Consider the following 9,424-nt stretch of genomic DNA (forward strand, 5'->3'; position numbering starts at 1 on the left):
TCTTTTTGTAAACAATAATAACTTTTTGCAAGATGAACATTTTACAAATAAAAAATTATATTAAACATACGGATATATAGGAAATATATATCAAGTAACTAACTTGTAATTTAGTCAGTGATTTTATCTTTTAGGTCATTCTTGAACATTTTTCTAATACAGGGGTCCAAATAATACATGCCAGGGCTAAGATTAAAATTACAACTGGAAGTAAGCTGGATAATAGCGGACTCCAATAGATTTCTTGAAGAGAAATCTTTCGATCTGGCAATCACTGAACTTTCAGTCCAATTTATCCTGTGAGAGTTTTCACTTAAATGAATGAATATAGCATTGGATGCTTATCCAGCTTTGACTGAATACTTATGTTGCTTAATACGTACCTCTAAATCTTTGCTAGATTGGCCAATATAAAAAGAGGGGCAGTCCAAACATGGAATTTTATGTATTATGTTGTTATCTTTAGGGCTAAAATAAGGCAAGCTAAGAATGTCCTTAGGGGTTTCTTTCTTCATGTTACTTTCACTATAAAACTTTTTGTGGGCTTTGTTATAACAAATATCTAGTATATGTGAGGGATAACATAAATCTGTCCCTATTTTTCTTGTGTATTCAATTTCTTTATCCAAATACTGGGGACTGACAATGCACAAGACTCGTAAAAACGTAGAGGAAAAAATTGATATTTTGATGCTAAGGTGATGGCCTGAATAAAAATGGACATAAGTTAAGTTGTTGGCTGGTTTCTTATAAATACTGAATTTACATTGAAATGGTTCTCTAACAGACCCTCTGCTTTAACGATTGCGTCGTCCCTATGTATATTTGAAAAACATTGTGATATTCCTCAAAATCATATTGATATAGTTAAAGGTATCATTTATGGAGCTGCGAATGTTAGGCATGAAAGCAATTTCCCTGCTCGCTATAAGAAAAGCTTGACCGACCTTAAAAAAGACAATACAATCCAAATCACAAAAGCTGATAAATCGAACAGTATTGTAATTTTAGATAAAGTTGACTACATATCACGTATGCAAGCCCTACTGGATGATGATACGACATATAAAAAAACTAACAAAAAATCCCCTTGATCAAGTCATAAAAAGTTTCAACAGCACAGTGAAAAAAATCCTCAAAGATAAAAAAGAACTAATAGGTCAGTGGTCGGTAAAATTTCCCTCGTTACCTTACTTGTACGGATTAGTAAAAACACACAAAGAAAACAATCCTATGCGGCCTACTATCAGGACTGTTGGCTCAATATCATATAAACTTTCGAAATACATTACCAAACTCTTGTCTCCGTTACATGGAACTATCTCAGATTCTCACGTATATAATTGTCTAGATTTAGTTGATAAATTAAACAAAATCACTTTTTGTCCCACTGATAGATTCGTTAGTTTTGATGTTTGTTCTCTTTTCACTAAAGTCCCTATAGATTCTATTTTAAAGTATCTTAGTAATGAATTAATCCATCACGAATTACCTCTACCTGTAAGTCATATAATTTCTCTCACTAGGTTGTGCATTTGTGATTGTAAGTTTATATTCAATAGTGCATTTTACCAACAAATATTTGGCATGGCAATGGGCAACCCTTTATCCCCACTCCTCTCAAACTTGTACATGGAATTCTTTGGAAAACGATATATACCTAATATCATTTATACTCCTTTAAAGTGGTATAGGTATGTTGATATTTTAGCTGTTTTGCCTGCTGGTATTGATGTAAATGATTTACTCTGTAATTTGAATAACCAGGTACCATCCATTAAGTTTACGTTAGAATTAGAAAAAGACAATTGCCTCCCTTTCTTAGATGTTTTAATACATAGAGAACCATTTCAATGTAAATTCAGTATTTATAGGAAACCAACCAACAACTTAACTTATGTACATTTTTATTCAGGCCATCACCTTAGCATCAAAATATAAATTTTTTCCTTGCGCATTGTCAGTCCCCAGTATTTGAATAAAGAAATTGAATACATAAGAAACATAGGGACAGATTTATGTTATCCCTCACATATACTAGATATTTGTTATAACAAAGCCCACAAAAAGTTTTATAGTGAAAGTAACATGAAGAAAGAAACCCCTAAGAACATTCTTAGCTTGCCTTATTTTAGTGGTTTTGAAAACATAAAATCATTGTTAAAACCTTTTAATGTAAACCTCGTTTTTTCTTATGATAACACACTCAAAAGAATGTTAATAAAAAATAGCCCTAAAGAAAACAACAACATAATACATAAAATTCCATGTTTGGACTGCCCCTCTGTTTATATTGGCCAATCTAGCAAAGATTTAGATGTACGTATTAAGCAACATAGGTATTCAGTCAAAACTGGACAAGCATCCAATGCTATATTCATTCATTTAAGTGAAAACTCTCACAGGATAAATTGGAATGAAAGTTCAGTGATTGCCAGATCGAAAGATTTCTCTTCAAGAAATCTATTGAGTCCGCTATTATCCAGCTTACTTCCAGTTGTAATTTTAATCTTAGCCCTGGCATGTATTATTTGGACCCCTGTATTAGAAAAATGCTCAAGAAAGACGTAAAAGATAAAATCACTGACCTAATTACAAGTTTGTTACTTTATATATATTTTCTATATACCCATATGTTTAATATAATTTTTCATTTGTAAAAATGTTCATCTTGCAAAAAGTTATTATTGTTTACAAAAAAAAAGAGAATCATTTTGTTGTACTATTATTTTTTAGGTGGTCAGTCAGAACCCCGTATAATCTTTTAATTGTCCTGTCCCTGCTTCTGAATGGTTGATCCTAATCCTTTGTAAAAACCTCTTAAATATTTAATCCTGTTTTGGCAGTTCTACTAATTCTTCAATTTTGTTGGATTCCAGGTACATATGTTTCCTTTATAATCCCATCTGTCATTTATATGAGCTTTCCTTGTAAACTTAATTTTATATTTCTTCAGTCTGCTAAGTAAAGGACCTAGCGTCGAAAGGCCTGCAGCACTCCAGTGTTTCCGTTTCCTTCGTGGGTTTTATCTTTTATATATATATATATATATATATATATATATATATATATATATATATATATATATATATATATATATATATATATACTATATATACATACATACATACATACATACATACATACATACATACAGTATATATGAATGAAAGGCTGTAAATATCCCAGATAATTTTCATATGAAGCAGAGAAAGGAAATCTCAACTAAAAAAAATAATGTTTTTTTACATGGATATGTAAACAAATATGAAACAAAGTAGGTGGATGAATGACGAGAATAGGAGCTGCTGGAGGCACATCTGATCAGTATTTGGCCGAAGCAAAAGTTAACATGGATACGAGTTGGAGAGTAAGGTGTTAAAGTGTGGCTGTGAATGTAATTAGACGTATAAGGAGATAAGGGTTGAACCTTGCGCTAGGCTTCAAGATATATGAAGGGGAAGGACTAGATGAGGAGTTTGTAAAATTCGGGAATGTAGTCGCAAGGATATATATTATTATAATTTCCCAAGAATCCCAGCCACCAGTGCTTTATTTAATGCTTGAAATACGACATAGGCCCCTCGCTTAATTTTAATCTTTTAATCATCTTTCAGCTTTCTCCTTTGGAACCTATGACTGCGGGAGACTTTTGTTGACAGAGACACGAAAGAGTCGAGAAGATTTAGAGAAAAGGACAGCTGGCCTGCAAGCCTGGTACTTAGTTATAGATGAAACCAACCCCATCTACCTGTAGGTATCCTCCTGCCCCTTGACCAACGTTATATAAGGGACTGACCGAGGAAACAACGTGAGACACACTGTAGGGCGCGAGGGGGAGACACATCGCTGATGCTAGCAAGACACGTGGTCCTCATCCTGTAGGGACCCCTCAGTATTTTTACAAGTGAAACCCAGCCCTTCCTCTGCCGCCATTTCTCGCTGAAACCACCTCTTCTGCAAGGTAAAGTGATCTGTTACAAAAGTTCTTCCATGTCAGTCACACTGTTCTAATTCTCGAAATTCCCATTTCCAACTCTCAGTGCCAGTATTCCCATATCAACCTTGCCTTGTTAGGTCAGTGTTACGTAAATGCCCGTGTTTAAATAATTACATAAAATCGTGTGTTCAAGGCCTCGTGACACCCTCTGCGCTCGCCTTGTCCTATGTATATTTTATTGCGTCCCTACTGGCTTTTAATTCGTGAACCTCTCTCCTTGCAGAGGGTCTGTTAGCTGTGGAAATCTCTCTTGACTGTGCCTTGTGTCAGCATCATCACACCGATGGATATACTTTCAAGTTTTCCCAGTTATAATTAAGCTCTCAGGCCTTGCGTGCCTGATTAGTCCAAATCATCTTCTGATATTTCATTTCATGTAAATACATGCAATTTTAAATTTACCCTAACGTGTTTACTTACAAATACCTTGTGAGTAGAGCCCTCAGCTCAGATAAAATCCCCAATTTTCCTTGTTTTTTACCCACAGTAGTCAGATGTTATACAAAAATAGAGGCAAGTAACGAAAACATTCATTTAGAGTCTATAACTGGCTCATGGTAAGCATTTCCCCAAGTCAAATCTAAAAATATAAATATACATACATACACACACACACACACACACACACACACATATATATATATATATATATATATATATATATATATATATATATATATATATATATATATATATATATATATATATATATATATATATATATATATATATATATATATATATATATATATATATATGTTTGTATATGTATATTAATATATGAAAAGCCTATAGGTCACAATTATGTTATGATTACAATACACAACGGATGTTGAATTAACAAGTGGGGAAGAAAACTTTCCCAAAATCTTGGAGAGAATGTTTAGCTATCATCTGACGCATTTCCTTGTTAAGTAAGGATGGCGTCAGGATTTTCGAGGCGTGGGATTATGTGAGGTGACACTGTATGCACGTTCGCCGGAAGTGTCCAGGTTCCGGTGGGGAACGTGTTTGTGCTGTCTTTTGGGCGGAGTCCCAAGGTTTGAAGGGATTTGGTAGGGAGAAAGGAATCATTAGAAGACCAACAGTGAACTTTCTGAAAAGTCTCGAAAAGTAAAACCGAGACTTGTGTTGTGTGTGATACGAGAACAGATTTTGAACATTGCGGTTTCAAGGTAAGAATCATATCTATTTACCAAACTGTAGGTTGTTTTCTCCATTTTTATAATATGTATCTTGTTTAAGCATTTATGGGTGAGTAACGTGGAAGGAATTCCCATATCTGTATTTTTTGTGCTTTGAAAACTAAAGAAGGTTTTGCTTGTCTTCTTCAGATGTTTCGCTGAGTAAGAGGTCGAGAATGTACTCATTGGGAATATACTAGACTCGGACCTATTTTTTACCTGTTTATTTTATTTGATGGCCAAAGTGTTAGTCATTAGTATTGGTTGGTCTAGAATCATTAATTCGATGGACTGTGTATCAGAATTTCTTTTAGCTATGATTTCCATTTTTATGGGGTGTGAGTTACTCCATTGCATGGCCGTAGCTTTTGTTGAATTACTTTCGTTAAATCTGCAAACAAAGTCTAGTTTTGTAGCTCAGTGTTTAATTCCAGTAGGCCTTTGTTTGAGGATAGATTCAGTGAGAGGAGTCGACGAGGGAGAAGGAATTTGCTGACCCATGGCTGGCCACCGATACCAGAGAATCTTAGGGGTATAAGATGATTGATGCTGTTCTTAAAACAGATACAGTAAGAGATTATGACCCTATCTGACCTTGGTATATGGTCATAACATATGTAATATAAAAATATATATATGTATGTACATATATATATATCTATATATATACTGTATATATATATATATATATATATATATATATATATATATATATATATATATATATATATATATATATATATATATATATATATATATATATATATATATATATATATATATATATATATATATATATATATATATATATATATATATATATATATATACATACATATATATATATATATATATATATATATATATATATATATATATATATATATATATATATATATATATATATATATATATATATATATATATATATATATATATATATATTATACATATGAAAGCCAAAGTTTAATGTTAAGATACCATCCCTGTTTAAAGTCATCCCTGTTTTCGTAACTATATTTATCAATTGAAACATGATATTTAAAAGGAAAGATTCTGGCACTCTGATTTTTACAGACTTTAATTTTTAACTCTCAAGACCATCAAGAAGCCCTTTACATAGGAGAAAAATTACCACAAACTGTTTACGTACGTGAACCATTTTTTGGACAGAGCCAACCAGGTTAATGACCTAAATGAGGTAGATAACTGTCAGCATTTGAAGCCTCTTTCTCGCTGACTTCTTGTATTATAAAATGTAAAAGAAATTACCTTGAGGTTGCAATAAAAGTTGGGGATTATGTTACTTCTTTTTATTCCAACAGAAGAGCATTATTTTAAATCGGTAAAATGTGAGGAAAAGAGTCGGTCTAATCTTGTATTCCCTCAGAGTATGACTTGCGTGACTGTGGATACCTTCCTATCAAAACGCCCTCTTGTGAGTCTCTGCACTGTGATTTTTTATTCCTGATTGGGAAGCTCGAATGATGTACGACTGTACCTGTAAGACTTCCATCTAGACTGCTGGCTCTAAGTGTCATTTTCATTCCTTCAGCTGTAATGATTTTCTGATTTATTCATTATTTGGTACAGTACTTGTAACGTGAGTTATACAGACAACTTGGCAGATAGATTGTCTCACTGAATCTAGCAATTCCTTACTTTACATTACCTATTTTCGCATGATATTTGAAATTATATCTGCAAAATTTACATTTTTTAACAATTTATCAAAAAGACCTAAGTTATTTTACAGAGGCAATTACACATTCTTTAATGTTCTTATATTTTTATTTTTAACAGTGTTGGTAATTTTATGTTTATCGTTCAAGGGATGATCTTACTATCAATGACAAAGTGATTAAAAGTAATTCTTCTGAATGTCTCCTTGAAGGGATTTTAAAAGGCCCGACGATTTCGTTCTCCATCGAATGCCAAAATCTCGTTTCTCTGTTAAAAAGAAATGATCGGGAAAATTTGTAATCGCAATTGTATTTTCTGTGATCGTGCAGGACATACTTTGATGAATCAAAGTATCACAAATATTTGTTGCGCACTTTACACAAAGAATTGCATTCACTGTATGAATATAATAATAGTAATGAAGACGAAGCCTTCATGGACACAAACATAATTGAAAAGAAGCCATCAGAAGTATGCATCATCATTCTGAGTTACATGTATTTAAAGGTGAAGTACTTAATCTTACCCCAATAGCCGCGAGATGTGTCGTATCCTCGGAACTAAACGTAAGGTAAACAAACCCTTGCATGCGGCTGGTTGCGTTCAGCTGGTGTGTTCCTCCCCGAGGGACGACTCAATCTATGTATTGTTCTTTCCCCTTCGCACTCTGCCTGTGGAAGTTGTCGATGGCTGTTGTTGGGTGTGTGCGAGGAATCCATTCGTCTTTCTTATGCTTTTGCTGCATCTGTGCTAAGAATTACTGTTTGTTTTCTCCAGTAAGTCTAAATTTATCAAGAATTTTTTTTGTTTCTTTTGATGAACTTCCAAGAAAATACTTCTGTTACCTTTTACGTGGCTACTTTTCTGGACAGAAAAAGTGATGATCTCTGCAAATATAATTTATCCGTCACAGGGCTTTTGCTTGTCTGAAATCCCATTTACATATAGATTGACAAACCACTAAAAGAATGCAGCAGATGGCAATATCTGCTCCAGTTAATGTTGCTTTAGCGGACTCTTTGTCACTTATTAATGAATATTTTTCTTCATTTGGAATTACGAACGAAATCGTCAGGGAAAACAAGTCTCAGTTATTCTAGACGATGCCATTAATTATCTACATGTTTGAGAATCTTATAAATGAGAAGAAATGGAATAAGATATATATGAATACATTTCAATATCCCATCATACATAAAGATTAGAGATATTACCGAGGACTTTCTATACTGTGTAAATATGAAAGGCAACAATTTATCTTTCTCTACGTGTAAATTTAATGTTTACGAAAAGAGCTTGATATATTTAGTTATGGATGAGTTTCAGATTATAAAAGTCTTTTAATTTATAGGTAGCTGAGAGAGATGAAGTCTTTCCAAAGTATAAACAAGACGGGAACAGCAAAATTCTTTGAAATGAACTTTTCTCTCTCAAGGGCTTATACATTAATAGATTACCTGTAAAAATTTCTCTACTAACTTTTATTTTTTGACCCCTTTGATAATTACAGTATATGTCCGGGATGAGAAATATCTTATCATTCCTTATCGTTCTGGGTTTCATCTTTTGATTGCGTATCAGGAGGGTTTTGGACTATTAGTTTTCCTTCTTAGCTTTTTATAATTTCTAAATCCATCCTGACAGTCCTCCCCCAGTTGTTGTGGCAAGCCTGGCGGATTTCTTATATGCCTTATAAGGTGTGCCGGCTCCACCTTATCGACCACTTGCTTCCGGAGTTTTTTTAATGACATATGGTTAGGTTTATCTATACTTGCAATGTAATTTTTGAAAATAATTGAAACATTGTTGGTGTTGATTGCATAACTATTGTTTATTGTTCTGTTGATTTTTATTAGGTTGCTGTTGTTATGAGTCTTTTTATTAGTTTTGCTACTAGTTTTATGTTGGTAATTTTAATTCTTTCGGGAGCCATTGAGCTGAACCCTGGGCCTGCTACTCATTATTGTAAGAAAAATTGCAGAGTACTTTATCCAAATATTCGGGGCTTAAGGCCAAATCTTCTTGATCTCCAGAGTTGTGCCCACAACTATGATTTGATGTTTTTATCTGAGACACTTGTAAGTAGTAACAAGTCAAAGGTTGAGTTTTCAATCCCAGTGTTTGATGGCCCAGATTTTATTTATCATAGTAACATGCCACATGCTCAAGGTATAGGTGTATACATTAAGTCCGGACTACCTATATATCTTCTGAAAAGCTTAGAGTGTAGTTGCTGTGAAATTCTTTGTTTTAGATTCTCAGTAAGCTCTACAAAGTATACATATTTGCTGTTTACCGCAATCTAAATACCGACGATTCTACATATGACTGTCTCTTAGAGAGGATTAGTATGGTTCAGTCTCAGAATTCAAAAGCTTCATTCGTTATTTGTGGAGACTGCAATGCAAAGCACAATGAGCGGCTTAATTCAAATTCCACAGATCAACATGGCTGGTCTGCTCTTGAGTTCTGTGTATCCTCCGATTTTGTCCGGCTAATTGAGGAACCCATGCATATTTCTGGTAATAGATTAGACCTCATATTCACAGATGTTCCA

The 9,424-nt window shown here is 33.4% G+C and overlaps 1 long non-coding RNA gene across 1 annotated transcript; it reads left to right on the forward strand.

Moving 5' to 3' along the window:
• Nucleotides 1-3,840: 3,840 nt before the first annotated feature.
• LOC136835077 (uncharacterized) lies at nucleotides 3,841-4,401 on the forward strand. Its single transcript, XR_010851972.1, has 2 exons — nucleotides 3,841-3,964; nucleotides 4,224-4,401. It is a non-coding gene; the product is annotated as an uncharacterized lncRNA (long non-coding RNA).
• Nucleotides 4,402-9,424: the final 5,023 nt, after the last annotated feature.

The sequence above is a fragment of the Macrobrachium rosenbergii genome, chromosome 54 (genome assembly GCF_040412425.1).
Source record: "Macrobrachium rosenbergii isolate ZJJX-2024 chromosome 54, ASM4041242v1, whole genome shotgun sequence".
Classification (NCBI taxonomy): domain Eukaryota; kingdom Metazoa; phylum Arthropoda; class Malacostraca; order Decapoda; family Palaemonidae; genus Macrobrachium; species Macrobrachium rosenbergii.